Source organism: Serinus canaria, chromosome W (genome assembly GCF_022539315.1).
Source record: "Serinus canaria isolate serCan28SL12 chromosome W, serCan2020, whole genome shotgun sequence".
Classification (NCBI taxonomy): Eukaryota; Metazoa; Chordata; class Aves; order Passeriformes; family Fringillidae; genus Serinus; species Serinus canaria.
The window spans coordinates 3,118,496-3,144,024 of record NC_066342.1 but is presented as its reverse complement, the minus strand read 5'-3'; positions in this window follow the sequence as shown (position 1 = coordinate 3,144,024).

Below are 25,529 nucleotides of genomic sequence, written 5' to 3'. Positions count from 1 at the left end.
GATTTCCAACAGGAGAGATTCACACACCCCCCCTCCCACCCCGGGGCAGTCCCCCCAAAGCAGTGGACCAAGCATCAATGCAGGAGACAACAGATCAGGTCATCTCAGCAGTGGAGAAAGCAGGACTCACAGTAGCGAAGGAAAAAATACAGACATTTCCTCTCTGGAAATATTTAGGATACAGAACCACAGAACAAACTTTAACTCCGCAACCACTACAACTAAGGACAAATCCAAAAACACTAAATGAAGTACAGCAGCTGGTAGGGACTCTGAACTGGCTTTGTCCACTGCTAGGCATTTCAAACCAAGACTTAACCCCTCTGTCCGATCTATCGAAGGGAGACACAGCTTTAAACTCACCACAAAAATTCAACAAGGAAGCCCAAAATGCTTTAGATAAAGTGATGTGAACCATCCAATCATGCCAGGCTCAGCGATATAACCCTAACTTGTCTTTTTTGTTTGCGGTTTTAGGGGACAGTCCACAGCTTCACGGTCTAATATTCCAGTGGGATGTAGAGAAGAAGGACCACCTGATAATCTTAGAATGGGTTTTCCTATCTCGTCAGCTGGGTAAAACTATAACAACTTGCCCTGAAATTATATCGCAATCGATTATAAAGGCTAGATCTCGAATGTTTTCCCTTGCAGGAAAGGGTTTTGCAGAAATCTTTCTGCCTGTCACATCCATCTATTTGGAATGGTTAATTCAAAATCCAGAGGTTATGCAATTTGCCTTAGAAAATTTTACAGGAAAAATTTCAGTCAATTTTTCCAAACACAAACTATTAAGTTCCTCTTTAAAATTAATTCATAAGCCCTTAAGAAGTCATGCACCCCTAGATGCAATCGCATTTTTTACAGATGGTTCAGAAAAGTAAAAAAAAAATCTGTGATTGCTTGGCAAAATCCAGAGACAAAAAAATGGGAATCAGATATTGAAGAATTAGACGGTTCTTCACAAATAATACAGTTAACAGCAGTCATACGGGTCTTTTCAAAATTCACGTTTCCTTTAATTTAGTAATGGACTCATTCTATGTTGCAGGTGTAGTGGAAAGAGCAGAAGGATCTCTGCTAAAGGAGATTTCCAATGACCAGCTATATGGTTTGCTCAAAAAAATTATTCTTCCTTCTTTCTATTCGACGGGAACCTTTCTTCATAATGCACATTTGTTGCCAACATATTTTATGAAAAATCCTTTACTTGGGATTTTTCCTTTCCTGGGAGCTGAGAAGCCTTGGAACAAACTAAACAATTCTTATCTGCTGCTGTGGAATGCCACGGGAAAATCTGTGATTGGCCCCGTCGGACTGTTTCCAATTAAGAGCCTATCACAATTCACCTGTTCGGCCCGTCTCGGGCTGAGAAGACTTTGGTTTACACATTCTTTTCTATTCTTAGCTTAGCCTTGTAGTGAAACCTTTCTCTTTACTCTTTTAGTATAGTTTCTATATCTTATATATCATATCATAATAAATCAAAGCCTTCTGATACATGGAGTCAACGTCGTCTCTTCCCTCATCCTGGGACCCAAGAAAACCGCTGTAATAAATGGTGACCCAGAGTGAATAAAGGGACCACAGGAGTGGCTTCTAGCCAGGAGCTGAAGAACTGACGATCCTGAAATTGGACAGAGTTCACAGCCGAGGCTGGCGACAGAGAGAACCTTTTGGAAAGTCTCCGAGACAAGATGTCCAGGTGTCTTCGCGGCACAGAGCAGCCTGCTGAAGCCCAGAGGACACTGTCGCAAGGTACTGTTTACACTGCCCTTCCTGGAAATGCTGCCCTTCGTGTGAGGCAGATTCGGTTATGGCAGAGGGTGCCTACGGAGAGGGAGGTTCCATTCTCTCCCTCAGAGGAAAAAATTATTGACCTCTGGCGACAATGGGGTGATGAGGACAGCATTCCTATGCTAACGACACATTTCTATGAGTTTTTCCGGTGGGTAAAACACCATGGTTTTTTCTCTGATGTGCTGTATGCCTTTGACTCATATGTTTGGGAATGCATGGAATTCATTATCAGAGATCTTTTCTACCGGGGACTTGGTTTTCCTTTGATCTACCCGCATTTCAGAACTTTCTTCCCAGTTTTGAAACGGAAAGCGTCTGCATATCAGTGGATTGCAAATGCACGGGGCTTGTCTCCCTTCTCCCTGAAGCTGGAAAAAGGCAAGCCTGTCCGAATCCACTGCCTGGAAATCTCCAGCCCCCCCGAATCGGGGTGGGGGGGCGACGCTTTGCCCGCGGCAGAAGAGAAGTTTTTTTCTGCGACCTTGGACCAGGAGCCGGCGGACCTGCCTCCCCCGCCTCAGGGGGGAGGTGGGTTGGCTCTGTCACCTGAACCGGGGCCAAGGGCCCTGCCCCTGCCCACCCCAGAGGAGGGGCCGGTCCCTGCAGCTCCTCCCGTGGGCCCGCCTCCGGCGGGGGTGGATCCATCGCCTCCAACAGAGCTTGTCAGCAGTTCCGGGACGAAAGCACCGCCCTCCGCGGCTTCGCCCGCGTTGCTAGGCGACACACTCAACAGCAGCGACGATCGACGGCAGCCCGTCCCGGAGTCGGGACCTGCAGCCTCTCCCGCGGGCCCGCCTCGGCGGGGGTCGGTCCCTCGCCTGCCGCGCCGGTGGAGGGGGCTGGGCTTGAGAGTCTCCCAGCGGAACCGTCATCGGACCCGACCGCGGCGGCCGCCGCGGCGCCCGCGATCAGCCGGGACCCTCCCCCGAGCTTTTCGGGCTGTCCCGAGGCTGCCCCTGCGAGGGGAGCTGGGACGGGGGAAGGGGACTCAGGCTTGCCCCTCCGTGGGGGGGGTGTGGCTACGCAGCTGAGCGCAAGCTAGGGCCGTCTGCTTGCTTTCCATCTCGGTGTTTTCGCGGGCTGACCCGAGTCTGGTTCGGGGTTTCCCGCTGGGGGTTGGAATGCCTGACTCCCCCTGCGCGCCCTTGCAGCGTGGGGGAGGGGGTTCCTGAGCCTTCTGTCTCCGGTCCCCAGCCCGCAGGGGGTGGGGGTGGTACCGAGGGGCAGAAAGTGGGAACGTCCTTTGCATTTGCGATGCAGAGGCAGGAGACACAGTGCAAAGTGAGCATCGCTCATCTGCTGTGGGGACAAAGCACCCCCAGACATGGGGTGTTGTTCCCTGGGAAAGCTTTTCTTCCCCAGCTGCTGGTCTGCGCCGGTTCAGCGGGGATGAAGCGTTCGGTCACTCGGGCTGCCCGGATATCGGCAGCTGTGTGCCGGATTGAGAGAACACAGAGCCCGCTCCGTGGGCCGGGTCTGGGCTGTTTGGCTCGGTTCCCTGGGCCAGGGCCTCCCGGCCAGCGCCTGTTGGGTTTGGGGGCCTTCTTCCCTCCGCCTGGACCTGGGCCACCGTTCTGTGAGCCGGGTTTGGGGTCCCTGTTCCCTCCACGGGGGCCGGGGCCTCCGCAAACGGTGGCTGGTGGACCAGCCTGTTTGGGGCCTCAGAGGGCCATTGTCTGCTACTGCTCTTTCAAAAAAAAAAAAAAAAAAAAAAAAAATTAAATAAAAAGAGTTGAACGAGCTAGCAGCTCAGAAAATTTTGCAAGCCTGTTTCAGGACCAAAAGGAACTTTTCAGCACTGTCAAAGAAGAGCATCTTCAGTTTGGACTTTTTCCTGAAACTCAGCTGTTTGGACTTGAAGCAATGAACTTTCCTTGGACTGTTTTTGCATTTTCTTCTATTTTAAGATTGTTTTGGTGATGTGATGGGAATTTGGTGTTCTGCAGGTGAAGGGTTTCCCTGATGGTTCCACACCAGCATTTGATTGATCTTTTGATTGCATTTTCTTTTTAATTTACTAAAATTAAAAGGGTGAGATGTTGCCAACATATTTTATGAAAAATCCTTTACTTGGGATTTTTCCTTTCCTGGGAGCTGAGAAGCCTTGGAACAAACTAAACAATTCTTATCTGCTGCTGTGGAATGCCACGGGAAAATCTGTGATTGGCCCCGTCGGACTGTTTCCAATTAAGAGCCTATCACAATTCACCTGTTCGGCCCGTCTCGGGCTGAGAAGACTTTGGTTTACACATTCTTTTCTATTCTTAGCTTAGCCTTGTAGTGAAACCTTTCTCTTTACTCTTTTAGTATAGTTTCTATATCTTATATATCATATAATAATAAATCAAAGCCTTCTGATACATGGAGTCAACGTTGTCATCTCTTCCCTCATCCTGGGACCCAAGAAAACCGCTGTAATACACATTCGTTCACATTCTTCTCTTCCAGGCTTCTTAGCAAAAGGCAATGCCGTGGCTGATTTGTTAGCCATGCCAATACAGAATGCACTTCCCAATGTTATCGAACAAGCCAGAATGAGCCATGCTTTCTATCATCAAAATGCATCTGCCTTAGTAAGAATGTTTACCATCTCTCAGAATCGGGCAAAAGCAATTGTTCAGTCATGTCCAGATTGTCAAAAATTAACCATACCCGCAATAGCAACAGGGGTTAACCCTCGAGGCTTAAATAACCTGCAGATATGGCAAACTGACATAACTCAATATCAGTCATTTGCACGGTTCAAACATATACACATATCAATAGACACATTCTCAGGAGCAATTCTTGCTTCCACACATCCAGGAGAAAAGAGTAGAGATGTAATTAAACATTTCTTACAATCATTTGCATCCTTAGGCATTCCTCAAGAAGTTAAAATGGACAATGGACCAGCCTACATTTCTAACAAACTGCAAGAGTTTTTCAAAACCTGGGGTATCAAACACACCACAGGTATTCCACATTCATCCACATGCCAATCTATTGTAGAAAAAGCACACAGGTCACTGAAAATGATCCTTTGATGGCAAAAGGGAGGGACAGAAGTGCTGTCTACAGTAGAGAGGCTGAATAAAGCTATATATGTTTTTAACTTCTTAAATAATTCTTTTATGGAGCAGGTACCACAGATTTACAGACATTTCAGCAATACCAGTCAAGCAAAACTCAAGGAAGGGCCACCAGTCTTTATAAAGGATGCAAAAACAGGACAAATTTCAGGACCCCATGTTCTAGGGTGATGTTATGATGCTTGTATCCCAAATAATGTATTCTGTTTATGCTGGATATTATATTCTGTGCCTTCAAGACTGGCTGAGAGCAAAGGTGGGGAGAAGAAGAAGAACAGAGTTTTGTTATCAAGAGCTAGACTCACTCATCCACAGTCTGCTGGAACACTGTTGTTGCCTGGGCATGGATGGGGCAGAACACTGCACTCCTTTTGCTTTTGAGTTAGTTAATTTAGCTAGCTGAGGCAGTCCGAGCTTTCCCTGGACTGTTTTTCGTTCCCTTTTCTTGGAACCATTCGAACCTGCTCCAAACCAGGACTCGGGAAAACACCAAGAGCTCTCACTTTGTAGCCTGCCGAGGCCTATTCTGCAGCCTTTCCTAGTGCTGGAGGGACTGATAACAGAGCGACCACCCACCAGAGAGACTTTTTGAATTTGTCATCTTTTCAGAGCAGCGAATGAGTTTTGTCATCTGGCATTGTTCATTTTGTGTGCTGGGGGGAGCTTGGCCTGTTAAATAAACAGGTTCTTTCCACTTCTCTACGAGGAAATTTTTTCCCAAACTGGGTAGGGGGAGGGGCTGTGTGGGTTGGCTTTGTGGAGGGGGCCCTTTTGGAGGTTTTCTCCCAAATTTGCCCTAAACCAGGACACCCCATCCTCTTGCGACTTGGGGGAGGGGCTTTGCGTGCATTTCTACAAATGCAGGTCTTTGATGTGTCCCTGCCAAGAATGTCAAACCACAGGTACAGCCGATCAAAGAGCAGCAGAAGACGCCAGAAGATAAACACACAAACTGAGTGACAGATGGAAAGCAGAGACTGTGTTTTCTAAGTTTGCACTAGTTAAAATTGTTTAAAAAAGTTTTGCACTGAAAAAGTTCTCTAAGTTATTGTTGTTGTGTTAAAAGGTTCTTAACCTACCTCTAAAAATGCTTTAAATTTCTGTATGTTCAAATAATATATAGCCAGAAATTTGAGGCTTGCCTGGGAAAACACTTCACTAAAGTTCAGATAGAAGAATAATTCACAAACAATAAAAATTAGAACCAAATTTAAAAATTATTAGCATAACTACAAATTGTCAACAAGGGTGAGACTTCTTCAGATCATGTTCCTTTCTCCTCTTTCATTTTAGATATATAGCAAGGGTGAGATGTAGGAATGTACCCCCTGTTGATGGACTGACCAAATTACCCTTTGTCTCCTTAAATAGGAAAAAAGCCCAGAAGTTTCTCTCCTCAATTTGGTAAAAAGACACCTCATAGGACCTTGGGGACTTTGCCTCACACTTAAGGATAGCCAATTGGACAGAAGCCAAAAAGTCCCACCTAAGCAATTTATTAGAAAAAGAAGAGAACAAAGGAACTAATAGCTTTTGTGGGGAGTTTTACCAGGAGCAAGAGCCTCTTGCCCCTGGCTCAGGTTTTCTCTGTAAAGAGCTTTGTTATTTTGCTTTTTATTAAAACTTTTCTGTTTCCAACACTACTACAGAAGCCATCCTGCTGATTTTATACCATGTGACGTAGCAGCGCTATCTCGGGTGTTATGCATTTCTCCAAGAGCTCATGAGACCTGGCTCAAGGAGATCATTTGTATCACTCCCCCACCCCAAACCCAGCCAGGGATGATTCTCTGCTGTGTTCGGCTTTCTTGGGGATACATTCCTTCCCCTCAGCCTTGTTTACTTCTCCCTCAACCTGAGTTGATTGAACAATAGGGTCCCTTTTATCTTATCTAGGTGGCTTAACTCACTGTCCAAAGTTCCAGCCAGGCATCTTCAAGGAGGAGTGGGCTCCTGTGGTTGTAGCTTATTTTTACAGTTTTTGCTATAATGGGCAAAACTCCTTCATAACAATGTTTAAGGCATGAACCATTTCAGTCTCTGAAACCTTTGCTATCACATTAATCAGATTATTGTATTGAATCCCCATTTAGACATCTATAGGGATAATTCCCCAAGGAATAGGTTCCCCTGCTGAACGGGGAATAGGGAGGCAGGCTGTAATGCTGGACAGATCGCACATCTTACCAAACCCTTGGATTAAAGTCAATATCAAATTTTCTTCAACACCTCCACCCAAAGATAAAAAGATTCCCATAAACGTTAGTCTGTATATTTCAATACTTGCCTACAGATATCGTTGACATTTTCAGCTGCAAAGGTCTGGTTTTTTCTCTGTTCGCTCAAGAACCTTCTTAATTCAGGTGCAGTGAACCCCGCAGTTAAGTCCTTTTACCTTCACTGCCATTCTTGTAGTCAAGAGAACTAGATAAGGTCCTTTGCATTGCTCCTGAAGGGGCTCAGATTGTCAAGTCTGGATGTATATGTGATCCCCATAATGAAATAAATGAACTGCAGTGTCTAGGATAACAGGTTCTGAAAGGATGAAAAACCTTTTTTATTCATTCAAGGATTTCCCCAATGAAACTAAATATTGTTTTATTTCTTGATTCCCAATTTGTTCCTTGGATCCAGGGAAAGTTACAATAGAATATATTTTCCTAAACATCATCAACTCATACAGGCTCACCTTCAGGTTAGTTGGGGCTGTACTCTAATTGGTAACAAAGCTAATGTTAACACCTGTGGAGATTTTCAAGGAAGTTTTCTGACATGTTTTGCTAATTTGTCTCTTTACATTTTGATTTATTCACTCAACCCTTTGCTAGATTGCGGTCTCCAAGGAGTGTGTAGACCCCAACCAATACCTAGCTGCTTACTAAGTTGCTTTAACACTTCAGATATAAAATGGGGTCCCCTATCAGATGACATCCCTATAGGCACCCCTAAACCTGGGTATGATCTCTTTGAGGAGTACCTTGGTGACTTCCCTAGCCTTGTTGGTGCAGCAGGGAAAAGCCATCTGGAAAAGGTATCTACCAATACCAGGAAATAATTATATCCTTGTTGTCATGGTAGCTCAGAAAAATGAATTTGCCAGTAATCTCCAGAAGTGTTTCTTCTTTTAGTGATCCCTGGAGATGATGCCTTAGACACCTAGAAATAAAACAAAACACTTTTGAGACAATGTTATTATAGGAGATAATACAAAGGCTGGTCTTTATTTGAGGCCTCCAGGGGCAGATATGGAAAAATGGCCACCCACGCATGGGATGAATACAGTTTTATGTTTAGCTAATTAGCATAATTGACAAGAATTTCCAACTAGAGACATAAGTGGTGAGGTTATTCCCCCCTTCTTTAGATAGGAACTAAACTTGGTTTATGAAAATGTGTCTCGAAGAGCTGGTTTCATTTTTAAACTTGGCTCCCATGAAGAACCAAGATAGGATAGGGGCTTTGGACCCCCTGGGGTTTGGAGCCTGTCATGTTTTGACATTGGCCAAATGCCAGGCACCCACAAAAGTTGTTTGTTTATTCTCTCCTGCTACAGTTGAGCAGAGAAGGAAAAATATTAATGAAGGGCTCATGAGTTAAAGATTGGGAGAAAAAACACTCTAAGGACAAAACAGGTTCAAATTTAAAGGTATAAAGTAAATTTATTACTAACAGAGTCAGAGGAGGATAATGAGAAGTAAAATAAGCTTTTAAAACACCTTTTTCCCCCAGCCCCTCCCTCCTTCCCACTGACAGCATAGGGAGACAGGGTATGGTGGTTTTGGTCAGTTTATCACTCAAGACCTTTTTCTGTTCACTCAGGGAGAGAAGTCATCTTCATTTTCTCCCATGCCATGGAGGTCCCTTCCCATGGACAAAAAGTCATCCCAAAACTGTTGTGGAGTGGGTCACTCATGCATGGGGTGGTTTTTTTAAGGATAGGCTGCTCTAGTTTGGAAGTAAGGGCTCTCTCACTCTCTTTCTCTGGAAGCAGGGTCCCTCTCTTTATTCGGGTCTCCCACGAGACCACAGTTTTCTCTAACACCCACCTGCTCTGGTGTGAGCACTTTTCCCACGGGCTGTGAGCATCCCCCATGGACTTCATGCATTACAAGGAGACAGTATGTTTTACTATAGTCCTCACCATGGCTTGCAGAGGAATCTCTGCTCCGACGCTTGAAGCACCTCCTCCCCCTCTTTCTTTTCCACTGACCTTGATGTTGCCATGTTGTTTTCCCTCACATGTCCTTGATGCCTTGAAAGGCTACCTGGAACAAAGGCTAGACAGCGTTAAAGAAATAAAGTAGGCATTTATTAAAAGGCTTTCAGAGGATACACCTGGGGCAGTACAAGAGCCTGGCCGTGGCTCCACCCAAGATGGACTCCTGGTCACAAGTTTTCACACTTTTATAAGTTTTGGTCCATTTACATACTGGGGTTCATTGTCCAATTACAGCTTCAGGTTATAAAGTCCCATCCTTCCAGATTGCTCTCCTAAATTTGCTGTTGTTTATACTTTTTGGGCCTGAAGCTGCAACGGTGTCCTTCCTTCTCGGGCTGGAAAAGGATTGTTTTGTCTAACTAAGCCATGAAGAGAACTTGCTAATATTTTATATGAAGTTCAGAGTTATATACTAATGAAGTACAGAATCTGGAAAATATGAAAGCTAAACTTAAAGCATCATACTCACTTCTTCCTCTTCTCTGACTAGAAGAAAAACTGCTGCTTGTAGGTAACATTGTCAACAAGTTCCATTAATTCAAAGATTCTTGCAAGATCCCACAGCACCAAGAAGTTGATCTTGTCTAGGTTCCACGTTGGGGAATCGCTCATCATGCTTCTGCCGCTGGCCAGGCGGTCCTGCTGCCATTGTGCAGGCAGCACCAGCTGCTGTGGTGCTAGCACTATTTAATGATTCTCTTCATGTGAGGCACAGGGAAAGGAAAGCCACCACCCCTTGCCCCTGCAGCGCAGTTGGCTAGGGGCATCCAGGCAGGCAAGGCTCAGCACAGGCCGCACCGAGATGGCAGCAGCCATGGAGACGCATTGCCATGAGCTACGCTGGCATGGTGGTGGCTGCAGCAGCCACCGCTGCACCTTCCCACCTCGGGGTAAAACTGCACATGTGCTGTTTTGCTTTTCTTCTTAAATTTGTCATCATAAAGATGTTAGCATCTTCTCTAATTGGGCCAGCAGCATGTCCATCTTCAGAGCCATCAGAGATTGGGTCTTTCAGACATGGTGGGAGCTTCTAGCAGCTTCTCACAGAAGCTACTCCTGTGACTCATCACCATAGCATTGATTCCACAGTGTGTTTGCTGGTGTTTCTCTATTAGAGTTTGTAACATCAGCTATGGTAGGACTATGACCTGATTGTTGGGAGTTACTAGCCATCCACCCTCTTTATTCTGGGCTTTTAGGTAAGTAGCTAAATTTGAATCTGCTTGACTATATGCAGGGCTAACTTCTGGAAGTGAAATAGCTTTCTCAGGTATTAACAGTAAGATGCCTTTTTGAGCAACCTCTTGTACATCTTTATCTGCAAGTTTATTTCCTACATGAATTTGAGAAACCCCACAGTGATGTGTTTTGCAATGTAGTACAGCCACTTCTTTGGGCAGTTGGATGGCATTGAGGAGGGAGAGTATTTTTTTTTTGTATTTAATCAGAGATCCCTGTCCTGTTAATAGACTTCTCTCTTTCCAAATAGCTCCATGGGCATGAACAATGCTAAAAGCATATTTTGAGTCAGTCCATATTGTAAGGAACTGATAATAAGAAAAATGCCTCAAAAATTGCTTTGTCATTGTGTCTGCTTATCATGATTTCTTTGAACACTTGACCACTACATGTGGGATGGACCATGATCAGCCACCTTGAGGTCCATAAAAATGAGGGCAAAAACTGTGAAATCAGGAGAAGGGAGAAAGAGGGACAAAACCTCTGGCCTTCACCTCCCCTCCTCCTCACTGTGGCCTGCTAAGACTTTTACAGCTTCAAAAACAACCTGAAGCCTCTGGGAGCTGAGATGCCACTAGCCTGGGTGTCCTGGTTACAGGAGAAAGAGTGCCGACATGGGTGTAACCAAACTATGTATTCCATACCCATCTACATTATTCCTGATGAACTGTTAATAGTGGGTCGTATGCAACAGCTGTCCAGTGCATACCCCACCTATGAGCTGGGTGTAGAATTTTCTTTGTTTTCATGTGATAACTACACCCAGCCTAAGAGGGAACGTCTGCCAATGGGCCATCAAGAACTCCCAAAAATATCCTATGACTCATAGGATTACATCATTCCATTGTGAAACTCCCCACCTTGAGGGAGGTACAGAATATTCCTGCCTGTATATAACCTGGGACTTGGGAGACCACAACCACTGGACATCTGGAGGGGGACCAGACCTTCCACAATACCACTGCTTTTGACAAGATCGCAACCATCACTTCAACAGCACTGCAACAACTGCTTAATTGGACTGCTACCACCCCCCTGACCAGCAGGGCATCAGGTTGTACTCTGACTTTGTGGTTTTAAGCCAGTTTTTCTGTATTGGTTATTGTAATCTTTATATTAAATTGTAACTCTGTGAAGGAATGGGAAAGATAGAAATCTTCACAGACACAAGAGGGTTTGATTTGTAGCCTTAGAAGAAGCCTAGATTGATGTTAGAGCAAGGTACACTGACATTGAATAGAGATGTCATAAACTTATGCTTCTATAGTTATAAGTAAGAATATGCTTTAAGTAAGCAACTGTATTCGATAAGATGATTAATGGTTTTATAGTGTAGTAATGCAGTAATATAATTGTATAGAGTAAGCTAAAAGTTTGGATATTATAATGGAGGTATATGTGTGTATGTCTAGTGGCAGCACATTGGACAGAAGTATCTGCATTGCAGTAGAAGGAAGTACAAGTGATGGGTCAGAGGGGCAAAATAAACTCTGTGGCATCAGCCTATTGGGTCAGAAAGTTATATATTGCCTTGTAATGAAGGACCTGGGTCCATCTTAGACTATGGCAAACTACTTGCTGTCTTATAAATCTCATGGCCTTTGAGACTGATGTTATCTAAGCAATAAATCGTTCTTAGTCTGATCATGGTCCTGTCCCTTTGATTAATGCAACAACAGCCACAATTCTGACTTGAAATCTCTCACAAGATATTTGTGTGGGGTTAATTTCTCCCACCAGTTTACTTTCAAACCAGCACACTGGAGAAAACAGAAGACTACTGTGATACATGTGTGAGTTGTGAAACCCCCACCCTCCCACTCCTGCATCTTCTGGTGTGAGCAACAGGAGTGGACCGGAGTCAGCTGAAGGAACCATGCCACATCTGCATTCCAGAAAACAAGCAGGACTGCAGCATCTGCATTCCAGAAAACAAGCAGGACTGCATTCCAGTTAAGCTGGATATCTCCAAGACCAGAAAACACAGATAAACTACTTCAAGAAGCAGAGAAAAATAAAAGGCAAAAACTACTTTGCCCCCTAAATCTGTCCTGGTTTACAAAACAGGTGTATGCTAGGGAAGGCAGAAAAAACCCCCTCCCTTGGAATGGAGAATGTAAACCCTTTCCCTCTGAATTATTAGAATCATGAAATCAAGGGGCTCTCAGGCAACAGTATGGGAATAGGAATAACAGTTCTTTACTAGTATGTATAATAAAGCAAACAAACAATGACTACGGCATTCACAACGCACAGAACCCAGTGACAGCCTTTCGGCTGCGGGACTTTCCCCTTTGGTGTAGTTACGGTCACAGCCAGCAGGGGCTCTGGCAGGCTCCCGGTGGGCAGGGCAGGTGTGGTGATCCACACGTGGCTGCAGGGGGCACTCCGGCGCGGGCTCAGGGAGCACATGGTAATGGTGGCTTTGTCCAAAGATGGGAAGGGGTGGAAGAGAGGCATTGCTTCACGAACCCCTGGGGCAGCCAGGGCTCCAATACCCATAGCAGGACTCGTGAAAAGCAGCAAGCTGGGTCGGCAAGATGTCTTGGCAGGCAGGGGGTGAGGGGCTCCCAGCAGGGCAGGGAGAGCCAAGCTCAGGATCCCAGGCACCCGAGCAGATAGGTGTTCTATTGCACAAAATAGTTATTTCGTTAGTTGCACTGGGTGTTTGGTAATTTGCACTGTTCACATGATTTGTATCCTATCATCACATGGTCTTCCCCTTTCCCCCCTAAGTGTCAGTATTGGTGGTCTTTTCCTGGTTTGCCCCTCCCCTCGCCCCTCCTCACTTGTATCCCATTGGCTGTTGCCCCCTTCCTCCACCCCCCTTCCCCTCAGCTCAAAATCCCCCTGGGAGAAGGCCACCCTCTCTTTTTCCACCTGGGGAGTCACCTGGATGACTTGGTGCCTCCTGTCTAGGAAATAAAATAGGACTTTGTCCCCAGGTGGAGAAGAACGCTTCTCGTCTTTTGCCTTTTGTCCTATGTAAGATCATGGGGGCTAGGGTCCATAGCTAGCTGGATTGGACCCCAACAGCCCGCCAGGCACAATTTCTTACACATGGGGATAGGTCTCTCTTTTAGTGAGGTGGGTGTTAATAAGGTCCCAGTTCAGTGGCTGTTCTCACAAGCAGAGGCTCCCCCTATGGCAGAAGAAACAGCTCTGGTCTGGACTTGGGCAGCAGCAGTGGAAAACTCCCTTTCCCCAAGAGCAACTGCTTCAATCCTCCTCCTAAGAAAAAAAAAACAGAGAGGGCCAGCAGCTGTGCCCAGCCCTAGGGAAAACTGCCAAGAAAACAGAGTTCCCTGTTCATCCCAAGCACTCAGCAATCAGCTCTCATCAGCAATTCAATGGGAAGAAATTACCCAGGTGATAAGATATGAACAGTAAAAAAACCTCAACCCCCAGCACCATCTCAGAGGAAAAGCAGCAGTGTGGTGATAAACTATCCTATGCATTAATCTTAGCTTTTCTCAACTTTCCTTTCTTTCTCTTTGCCTCTTATACAGTTAATAAAATGAAAATATAACGTTTTTGGTATTGTGAAAAATGGGTATTTTATTATTGGCTTTTCACAAATATTAAAATGAATATTATATGTGTTATGTTAGAAAGTTATGCTGTATTAATTTTCTTAAGTAGTGTGTTAAATATAGCTTTAGGGTGTAACATAATGTTAAAATAGAAACTATGCTGTTGTAAATGATCAAATCGGCAGCCAAATTTATAAAAAAAAAATTTATTAATTTATTAGATCGACAACCAAATAGAATATTATAAAACCGCCACAGCCAAGACAGCGGCACCTCCGGACTTTGACACTGGGTGAACCTGGTTTGGACGGATGTAGTGTCAGTGTCTCCCCAGTGTTTCACACCAACTGCTTCTGGTAGCCAGTTTATATACAGTTTATTCTGCCTGAAGTAGAAATGACCTAAGATTTCTGTATGTCCCTTCATATGTATAACAGGGACTATACAGATTCAGACCCATACAAAAGTTAGTCCATAGGTTCCAATGGCTGTCTGAGCTCTTCGAAATAATCTTCTTTTCAATTGTAGCCAGGACGTATGTATGTAATCAATCTCTTCCAGGTGCAGTGCCGTTCTTTGAATGTTCTGGACATTCCTGGGAAATGGCCGCTTATTGCCCGAGAAGAACTCATTCATTTGTTAATAGGCATGATTTTATCTGGACGAGTCTGGGAAATCTTTGAATAGAAAGAAGGCCCTGCTTCTGGCCATGGGGGTCAGAGGCATGGTTGGATCTTATAATTTTATACAGTTACAAAGCATGAATTATCTCTATCATATACTACAATGCTATGTAAGATACTTTTTTTAAACAGAGGAATGAGGTATTCAAACTGAGATAGCAGCCACAGGACACCTACATCTTTCAGAGAAAAATAATTTGTTGCGCTCTTATCAGAAGAAACTAACCGCTCAGCCCTGAAGACACCGTTAGGATTCAGAGGAAGAAGCTGACACTGACCAGACAGAATCCTGTGTTTGAATGGAATTTATGCATCATGTATGAGATGTATGAATATGCAACAGGCTATTGCTTTTAAGGGTTAATCCTCTGTTAACATGTGTCCTTTTTCAGGCTTATTTTGCCCAGAAAAAGGTACCCAGACCATTCATAACTCTTTGTTTTTATTGTCTCATATTGTCCTAATCCTAATTGTCCAAATCTTTATTACTCTAATTATACTACTATTTTTATAACCATTTTATTACTATTAAACTTTTAAAATCTTAAAAACAAGTGATTGGCGTTTTTCACAGTATCAACATATAACTTTGTTTGAGTTCTTATCTCATTTCAGGGAATATTCAAACCTGAAGTTCTTTTCGCAATTTACAAAGAGCTCTCTCTTTACTCTTCCATAGTTAAGTGGATTGTGACACATATGTGACACTTTTTCCTGCTGCCAATTCCATGGCATTTCGAAGCTCTCTGAGCTCTGCCCTTTGTGCTGAGGTGTCTGTGGGTAACGGTGGAGCTTCTATTACCATGATCATAGTGACTATGGCATAGCCGGCTCTTTGTTTTCCATCTTGCATTAAGCTACTTCTGTCTATAAAGAACTCTATCTCTGGATCTTCAGTGGGTGCATCATGTAGGTCTTGGTCAGCTTTCATAAACTTGATCAATCATCTGTAAGCAATCATGAGTTAAGTGCTCTTCTTGCATCAGGGTATTCAGAAACTGGCGGGACTTACTGCTGTGGTTACTTTCAACTCTGCATCTTCTTGCTCCATTAGAACAGTCTGAAATTTCATCATACAGCTCAGGGAAAGCCAATGCCCCCCCCTTTCTGGCCTAATACAGTGGTTACAGCATGTGGAATGTACACTATTATCTTTTGTCCTAACGTAAATTTCCTGGCCTCTTGGATGAGAACAGTTGCTGCTACAGCTCGCAGACATCCAGGCTATCCAGGCTGTCCCTGGCTAACACTGTCAAGTTGTTTTGGAAAGTGCCCCACAGGACTCTCAAAGTCTCCTACCTTCTGAGCCAGAACTCTAAGGGCAAGGTGCTGTTAGTCATGCACAAAAAGTTCAAAGGGCTTTGTTAAATCTGGAAGTCCTATGGCAGAGGCAGACATCAGGGCTATAAGTCCATAATTCAAGACCCACAATCTACACCATCCCTCACAAGAATGCTCTTAAATCTCCAGCAGTTGCAACTTGGGAAACCTGGCAGATGGCTTCTTTTCTGTCCATTCCCAATTTCCGCTCTCCTGGAATTATTTCAAACCCTAGGTAGGCAACCTGCTGCTTCATGATTTGAGCTTTTTCCCGATACTTTGTAGCCTCCTTGGCCTAGGACATCTAGAAGGCTGATAGTCTATTCCATGCACTTTTCATTGGTTTCAATTGTTAGTAAGAGGTCATCAACATACTGCAGGACCATACCTTCAGGATTCTCCCTCTTCCAATTCTCTAATTCTTTTGCCAATTGATTACCAAAAATTGTTAGACTTTTAAAAAATCCTTGTGGTAATACAGCACAGGTAAGCTGTCTTCCAGCCAGTTATTGCATTTTTCCCATTCAAAGGCAAAAATGTTCTGACTGTGTTTGTTGAGAGGTATGTGTTGGAGACTGAAATGTTATAGTTTATGGCTTAAACATCTTCATTAAAGACTTTTGCCTATTATAGTAAAACTGTATAACAGAAACTGCATGGAAGACCACCACATCCTGGATGAGCCTCCTGACTGAGGGCCTGGACTGCAAGTTGATAGAGACAAGATAAAGTGACTCAGGTCTGGACTGGGGGAGAAGAATATAGTCACAGGAGGATCAAGCCTAGAACTTCAGGGTGGAGACCACAGCCCCAGGCTTACCTTCTGTCAGGTTCCAACAGACCCCTACACCAAAGGGGGGAGGAGGCGGAGAGGTTTTGGGTGTGTGGTAAAAAAAGCCTCTGGTCTGAGGCAGTTAATGCCCATCTTCTGCTGTGCAGACCACCTCAGCTGTGGGGCCCCCACCCCGGGAAAGCCACATCTACGGAACATCCATGTGAAGGACAGCAGAAAGGGTGTCGTGGTCCATCAAAGCTCCCCCCCCTCCAAAGGGGTCGCCAGACCCTGCACCAGAGCACTGCATGTGATGCAAAATGATGCATCAGATCCACAGTGTTGCAAGGGACAGTGTCAAACTTGCCCTCCTGAGGGGAGGCACCTGGGCATTCTCACCTGGCACAAATGTATAATAATTCACTGGATTCTATACTTTTAGGAGTGGGGGACCCTCACCACCAAGAACACCAGATGGAGGGAAACAATGAGACAACGATTGCGATCCACGGAAGTGTGATATATTTCTACCTAATCCATGTCACTGTCCCTTCCCTTCCCTTCCCTTCCCTTCCCTTCCCTTCCCTTCCCTTCCCTTCCCTTCCCTTCCGTCCCTTCCTTCCCTTCCTTCCCTTCCCTTCCCTTCCCTTCCCTTCCCTTCCCTTCCCTTCCCTTCCCTTCCCTTCCCTTCCTTTCCTTTCCTTTCCTTTCCTTTCCTTTCCTTTCCTTTCCTTTCCTTTCCTTTCCTTCCTTTCCTTTCCTTTCCTTTCCTTTCCTTTCCTTTCCTTTCCTTTCCTTCCGTTCCGTTCCGTTCCGTTCCGTTCCTTTCCGTTCATTTCCTCTTTTACTATTAAAATAAATATTTAAATATCTTTTGGTATCAACATCTAACATCATTTAGATTTAATCAAGTTTTAGGGTGTATTTCAAACATTTCTGGGTTCAATCTGTTTTATTCACAGACACTTAGTTTTCTTTGCTCTTCTGTGTTTAAACCAGTTCATAACAGTGTGCAAAAGAAGGCATCCTTCAAATCTATCATTGCAAACCACTGGTAATATTCCATAAGGGCTGTTAACGGTGTATAAGGATTTGCTACAAGAGGGAGGATATTCTGAACTCTTTGATCAATTGCTTGTAGTTCCTGTACTAACCTGTACTTGTTCATCCCAGGCTTTTTACTAGCAAAATGGGAGTGTTATATTCTGATTCACATTATATCAATGTCTTAGGTTGGAAATGGGTGCGTGTATTCTATTCCTATCTGATGGAGCAGTTATCTTTTGATAATAGGGCAGTTTTCTTTATCTATTCCACAACCTATCCTCCCTCTGGGGAAATATCTTCTGTTAATGGGCCATTGAGTCCCACTGCATGACTGATAAAAAAAATCATCCCATTGTGAGAAGCTCCGCCCAGAGGGAGGAGCCAAGCATTCCTACCTGGCTATAATCTGAGAATTTGGAAGACCACCGCAGCCTTTTCCATTGGATGCCCAGAGGAGCAGCCCTTTCCCACTGGATTCCAAGGAACACCAGGCCCATCTACACCACCACTGGATCTTCAGAGAAAGACTACACCCTTCTACAGGATCACTGCTTCAACAGAACCACATCTGTCACTCCAGGAGGACTGCAGCCACCATTTCAATTGGACTGCTACCAACACCCTGACCAACAGGGTGTCAAGTTGTATTCTGACTCTGACAGTGTTGTTTTGTATTACTGCATTGTTTAATTTTTTAATTTATTTTATTTTCTTCCCTAATAAATAACTGATATTCCTGCTTCCATATCTTTGCCTGAGAGCCCCCTTAATTTCAAAATTATAACAATTCGGAGGGAGGGGGTTTGCATTTTCCAGTTCAGGGAAGGCACCTGCCTTCTTTAGCAGACACCTGTCTTCTCAAACCTAGACAATCAACAATCCAAATTCCCTGAAATTTTCTTACACTCTCGATTCCTCTTCTAGCATGCAGCTTTAAAGGACATTGTTTCTGCCTTACCAGTTTTGATCCAGGTTTTAGGGTAATGCTTACAGGCTGAGCTCGTCCAGAATGACCTGGAGTTCCGCTGGCCCAAACCAAGAGTATTATTGCATTTTTTATGGCTTCCAGTATTCCTCCAGAATTGTCTGGTTCTGGTATTCCTGGCAATATAAAAGTTCTGGCCTTGATGGCTTTAGTCTCAGGTACTAATAATAGTATTTCTCAATCTTTAAATATAATCTGAGCCTCCAATTTCCTTAACAGGTCTCTTCCCAAAAGAGGAATTGGACACTCTGGCATATACAAAAACTGGGTTTTTTATACATTGTTTGCCACATTTAAAATTAATGGGATTAAAGAATAGCCTTTTTTCTGTTTTCCCTGTTGCACCAATAACATTTACAGTTTCTTGGCTTAATTTTCCTTGGTTTGTATTTAATGCCAAATAAGTAGCTCCAGTATCTATTAAAAAGTCAATTTCCAGTTTGCCCACTGTTTTACAATTGTTATAGATGGGTAATGTGTTAGTTGGCTCTCACAACTAAGGGGTAAATATTATGTATAAGTTAAGAGAAGTTTTGTAGATATATAGTTATGTTACTGTAATATGTCCTCCGATAGTCCTCTTTCCCTCCCCCTTGTATTGTTGTCACAGTATAGCCTTGGTTGTTGGGGCATTTGGGGAGTGTCAGCTTGTTGCTATGGTAACACCCAACATCCAATCAAGATGTAAGAAATTGATCTCCACCACTGGAAGGTGAAGAAGGAGTTGACAGACAAGACTTTGGGAGGGGCTAGAGGTATAAAAGGTGGAGCATCCATTTAGTAGACGAACACATGGCGTTTTAGTTCCATGCTCCCAGTGTCGTTGTTGAGTAAGATATGACAGACTCACCAGAAGGCTGGTTTGCACAGCGCAGCAGCTTTACTTCGGATTCTCCTTTTTATACGTTGTTCCAATACAGATAGACCTGATTGGTCAGTTAATCAATACATTTCACCTGATTGGCTAATTAGCAAAACACCTTTCTTATAAAAAATCTTTGAGAAAAACAACAAAACAGAGAGTAGGAAAACACCACCTGCAGGTTGTTTAGAATAACAAGCTATCATTGTTTATCTTCAACTCCCTAAAGTCTCACAAGCCGATTCTGGGAAAACTTATCTAGTTTTCTCGCTCTCTGACCAGGCCATCACATCCACGCTCCCAGCGCTCTAATTTTTCCTTATTCAGTCTTCTGTTGTATTTTTGTTAAGGTTTAACAAACCTTTGAAATTTTAAAAGTGAGCCTCATTTCTCACACAATCAAATGGCATCCCTTTCTGGGCTGTTATTAGCACTGCCTCCCTAACAGACATACAGTGTCCACACAGACAATAATAGACGCACATACACAGAGACACAGTAAATAGAGAGACACACAGCACAGACACAATGAACCCAGCACATACACTGGACCATCCTGGACCCAAGTCTCTTCCCATCCTTTTTCCAGTGGTTCAATATATATTTCAATGGAGAATTTGAAATATCATCTCCCACTTTATTTTTAGAAGAAACGGCCCCAATATTTAGTATTATAAGTATACAAGCGAATACAATTACCTCAAAGATGTGCAATGGTTTCCAGAATGTAATGGGGGAAAGAGGACTGCCAAGCCTGCAATCACTGAAACTGACACAAGAGGGCACTTCGAGTCCACAAACATGACTTCAACCACATGCAAATTTAAGGCAACACTCAATAACACTCCACACTCAGCACTCAATCACTCTTCAACACTCTCTCAGCAAAGGAATCACTCTTCAACACTCTCTCAGCACAGGTGTCCCTGTGTTAATATGCACGAAAACTCAAATCAACACACACCATTCTCATACACAAACACCCCCTCTCAGAGTTCAAGAATGCAAAGAATGCAAAACAGTTGAAAAAACATCATAAAAGCAGCTCCAGCCAAGGCCAGGGCCAGGTTCCGGTACTTTAAACTGAGCCTGTTTTTTTTTCCTTCTTTCTTCCTTCTTCCTTCCACTCGAGCCAAGGTGGTGGCAGCCGCACACCGCTGAACTGCATGACTGGGGAAAGGGCTCATAGTGTTCATGGTGGCATGAAATGACGATTTTTTTCTCTCTTTCTCTCTTTTGCGAAACTACAAGCTCACACAGATATAAAACTGCTTTAAGCTTCCTGATCCTGATGCCTTGAGAGGCTACCTGGAACAGAGGCTAGACAGCGTTAAAGGAATAAAGTAGGTATTTATTAAAAGGCTTTCAAAGGATACACCTTGGGCAGTACAAGAGCCCAGCCATGGCTGCACCCAAGATGGACGGTGTGTCACAAGTTTTCACACTTTTATAAGTTTTGGTCCATTTACATACTGGGGTTCATTGTCCAATTACAGCTTCAGGTTATGAAGTCCCATCCTCCCAGACTGCTCTCCTCAATTCGCTGTTGTTTATACTTTTTGGACCCAAAGGTGCAATGGTGTCCTTGGTTCTCAGGCTGGAAAAGGATTGCTTTATCTAACTAAACTGTGAAGAGAACTTGCTAACACTTCACATGAAGTTCAGAGTCGCACACTAAGGCAGTACAGAATCTAAAAACTATGAAAGCTAAAATTTAAGGCATCAATCCAGAGGGGACTTGAACCTCCTAATGCTTCCCTCCCTGGGGACGTAAACCCCCAGCACTTCTTGAGGACTCAAACCCCAGATGGGGGAACTCTAACCCCCTTATTTTACAAGATTTAAGTTGTTAAAATGACACCTTTACTTACCACAGGGATCTTGACTTGAGCCTCTTAATGGTCTGTAGCGGAAGGTCTCTCCCAAGAATTTCTTGGTGCTGGCTGGAGGCCTGTATACCACAGATCTGCTAAGGATCAAAGGTCGATCTCCTGGCTGGCTCGGCAATAACTGTAACCAAATCCCAAAATCACCCAATAAGACTCCTTACACAACAATTTAGTGTTAAGAAGGGCATCATTTATTACAGGCCTGAGGTGGCGAAGGTCAATGACTCCTAACCTTGTGTGCACACATGATTTTACAAGTATGTTGCTTATATACAGTAACTACATGATATTACAATTTGTCCATGTGAAAATGATACTCATTTTCAAAAAAATGAAAAGGTTTATTAAAACCTAACAAAATACAACAGAAGACAATAAAGAAAATATTACAGCACCAGGAGCAAAGGATTTTTTCCACCATGTGCTCGCCCACACAATGGAGGTTTTGCCTTTGAACTGTTTAGCCCCTTCCAAAGTTTGGTCCATCGACTCCTTCTTCACTGTCCAGTGATGAAGTTTACTTCCTTAAATCTTGATTGGAGGTCAGGTGTTGCCATAGTGACAAGCCAACCCTCTTAAATGTCCCAAACCCAGGCCATCACCTGACAACAACGCAAGGGGGGTAAAACATAACTATAAATCTATAAAACTTCTCTTAACATAGATACATATTTGCCTTTTAATTGTGAGAGTCAACCATTGCATTACTCATCTATCACAATCCCCCCTTTTCCACAAGTTATTTGGCTTGTAAAATTTAACTCAATGAGTCACACTAGCATCTGTTGATGTGGGCAAGGACAGAGGGAAGCAAAAGGAAAAAAAAATCCCCGGTTTTCCCTTGACACCCTGGAATGTTTCTCTGGAATGCATGAACAAAAGGACATTACAGAGGTCCAGTATGGCTTTTACCCCCATCTACCTTGCCTATGGGGTTGCTACACATAGGAGGTGTCTCTTAGTGGCGAGTACAGAGGCCAACTCAGTCTTGCCCTCCAGTCTCTTTTGTATTAAAAGACAGTTGGGGAATTAGAGAGGTCTGGCATGGCCTTTTGCCCCTACCTTACCATGCCGACAGGGTTGCTACCTGTAGCAGAGCTACGGAGTCTTCTTGGTAGTGAACAAAGGGGCCAACTTGGTCTTGCCCTGCTTCCTTTGTCTTATTTTCTTAAAGATGCTGCCCCATTACCTTTTATGGGCCCTTGTGTACTTCCCCTCAACAGATGCTTGTAATTCTTTCCCATTAAAACATGAAAAACAGTTCTCGAACTGGCTGGTGGAAACCCTAGTCTACTTTTTGGGCCTCTTGTTTTTCTGGTTGTCTTTCAGTCTTTGCTTGAGAGTCAATCTTGTTTCCCCCGGCCTGGATGTTATAGTCCATTCTTTGAGTTCTACTGGGCCTTTAACTCTGTTGGCATGAGTCCATCCCCCCTCTGCAGTTTGCATGGCCAATTCCTTGGTGAGCAGTACCTGAAAGGGACCTTCCCACTGAGGAGTTAGAGGCTGATCTCTCCATTACTTGATCATCACCCAATTCCCAGGACTAATATTATGGATTCTGAAATCCAGGGTGGTAGTTTGAAGAATTGCCCCTTTATGTCTTAGCCCTTCTAAGGTTTGTGCTATAGACATAACATATTTCTTGGCATTGGTTTCCCCTTCCTCATAGCTGGCAACATTCTGGGGTGAGGTCAGGAAGGGTAACCCAAGCATCATTTCATAGGGTGACACCCCCAGATCTGACCAGGGTTGGGTTCTAATTCTCAATAAGGCTAAAGGGAAACATTTTATCCATGACATTTGGGTTTCAATCATTAGCCTAACTAGAGGTCTTTTAAAAGTTTGATTCATTCTCTCAACCCAAGTGGAACTCTGTGGATGCCACGGAGTGTGTAACTCCCATTTTACTCCCAGGGCTTGAACAACTTTCTGCAATATCTTCAATGTGAAATGGGTTCCCTGGTCTGAATCAATCCTGCTTACCATCCCATATCGGGGAATGATTGATTCTAGGAGTGCTTTACTCACAGCATTGGCATTGGCTTTAACAGTGGGTACCATCTCTACCCAGTGAGTTAAGTGATCTACTATCACTAGCAAAAACTTCCACCGTTGTACCTGGGGAAGCTCAGCAAAGTCTACTTGGATGTTTTGAAAGGCCCTTAAGGCTAGTTCTCGCCCTCCTCTGGGTGGTTTCCTCATGACCTTCTTATTTACTTGTTGACACATCACACACCGTTCAGTCACCTGCTTAGCTATCCTGAAAATTCCTATGCAGCCCCAGTCCCTGAGAAATTTATCACTTAGCACTTGTGTACCCCAGTGTGTTGTACCATGTATGCCTTTCAGCATTTTCTTGGAAAGGGGCTTATTCAACATTTGCCTCCCATCTGCTAATCTCCACCTCCCTTCGTTATCTTTCTTGGCTCCTATTTTAAGGAGTTCTTTCTCTTCTGTCCCACTAAACACAAGGACTTCTTGCATTTCTCTCATGAGGGTTAACACCATCATTAGTTTTTCTATCCCTGATTCAGCTGCATTTTTAGCTTCTAAATTGGCAAAATTGTTCCCTCATGTCTCTTGAGTCGCTCCTTTTTGATGTCTTTTAACATATACCACTGCTACTTCTTCCTGTAATTGTAAGATTTCTAGCACTTCTAAAACATTTTTTTCATGAATCAGTCCCTTTCCCTTTGAATTTAATAGCCCACTCTCTTCCCAAATTTTTTCAAAGGTATGCACTACTCCAAAAGCCTATTTTGAGTCTGTATATATTGTTCCCCTTTCCTGTGCTAATATTTCCAGAGCTCGTTTAAGGACATACTTCCCTCCCTGGGGACGTAAACCCCCAGCACTTCTTGAGGACTCAAACCCCAGATGGGGGAACTCTAACCCCCTTATTTTACAAGATTTAAGTTGTTAAAATGACACCTTTACTTACCACAGGGATCTTGACTTGAGCCTCTTAATGGTCTGTAGCGGAAGGTCTCTCCCAAGAATTTCTTGGTGCTGGCTGGAGGCCTGTATACCACAGATCTGCTAAGGATCAAAGGTCGATCTCCTGGCTGGCTCGGCAATAACTGTAACCAAATCCCAAAATCACCCAAATAAGACTCCTTACACCAATTTAGTGTTAAGAAGGGCATCATTTATTACAGGCCTGAGGTGGCGAAGGTCAATGACTCCTAACCTTGTGTGCACACATGATTTTACAAGTATGTTGCTTATATACAGTAACTACATGATATTACAATTTGTCCATGTGAAAAATGATACTCATTTTCAAAAAAATGAAAAGGTTTATTAAAACCTAACAAAAATACAACAGAAGACAATAAAGAAAATATTACAGCACCAGGAGCAAAGGATTTTTTCCACCATGTGCTCGCCCACACAATGGAGGTTTTGCCTTTGAACTGTTTAGCCCCTTCCAAAGTTTGGTCCATCGACTCCTTCTTCACTGTCCAGTGATGAAGTTTACTTCCTTAAATCTTGATTGGAGGTCAGGTGTTGCCATAGTGACAAGCCAACCCTCTTAAATGTCCCAAACCCAGGCCATCACCTGACAACAACGCAAGGGGGGTAAAACATAACTATAAATCTATAAAACTTCTCTTAACATAGATACATATTTGCCTTTTAATTGTGAGAGTCAACCATTGCATTACTCATCTATCACAATCCCCCCTTTTCCACAAGTTATTTGGCTTGTAAAATTTAACTCAATGAGTCACACTAGCATCTGTTGATGTGGGCAAGGACAGAGGGAAGCAAAAGGAAAAAAAAATCCCCGGTTTTCCCTTGACAACCCTGGAATGTTTCTCTGGAATGCATGAACAAAAGGACATTACAGAGGTCCAGTATGGCTTTTAACCCCCATCTACCTTGCCTATGGGGTTGCTACACATAGGAGGTGTCTCTTAGTGGCGAGTACAGAGGCCAACTCAGTCTTGCCCTCCAGTCTCTTTTGTATTAAAAGACAGTTGGGGAATTAGAGAGGTCTGGCATGGCCTTTTGCCCCTACCTTACCATGCCGACAGGGTTGCTACCTGTAGCAGAGCTACGGAGTCTTCTTGGTAGTGAACAAAGGGGCCAACTTGGTCTTGGCC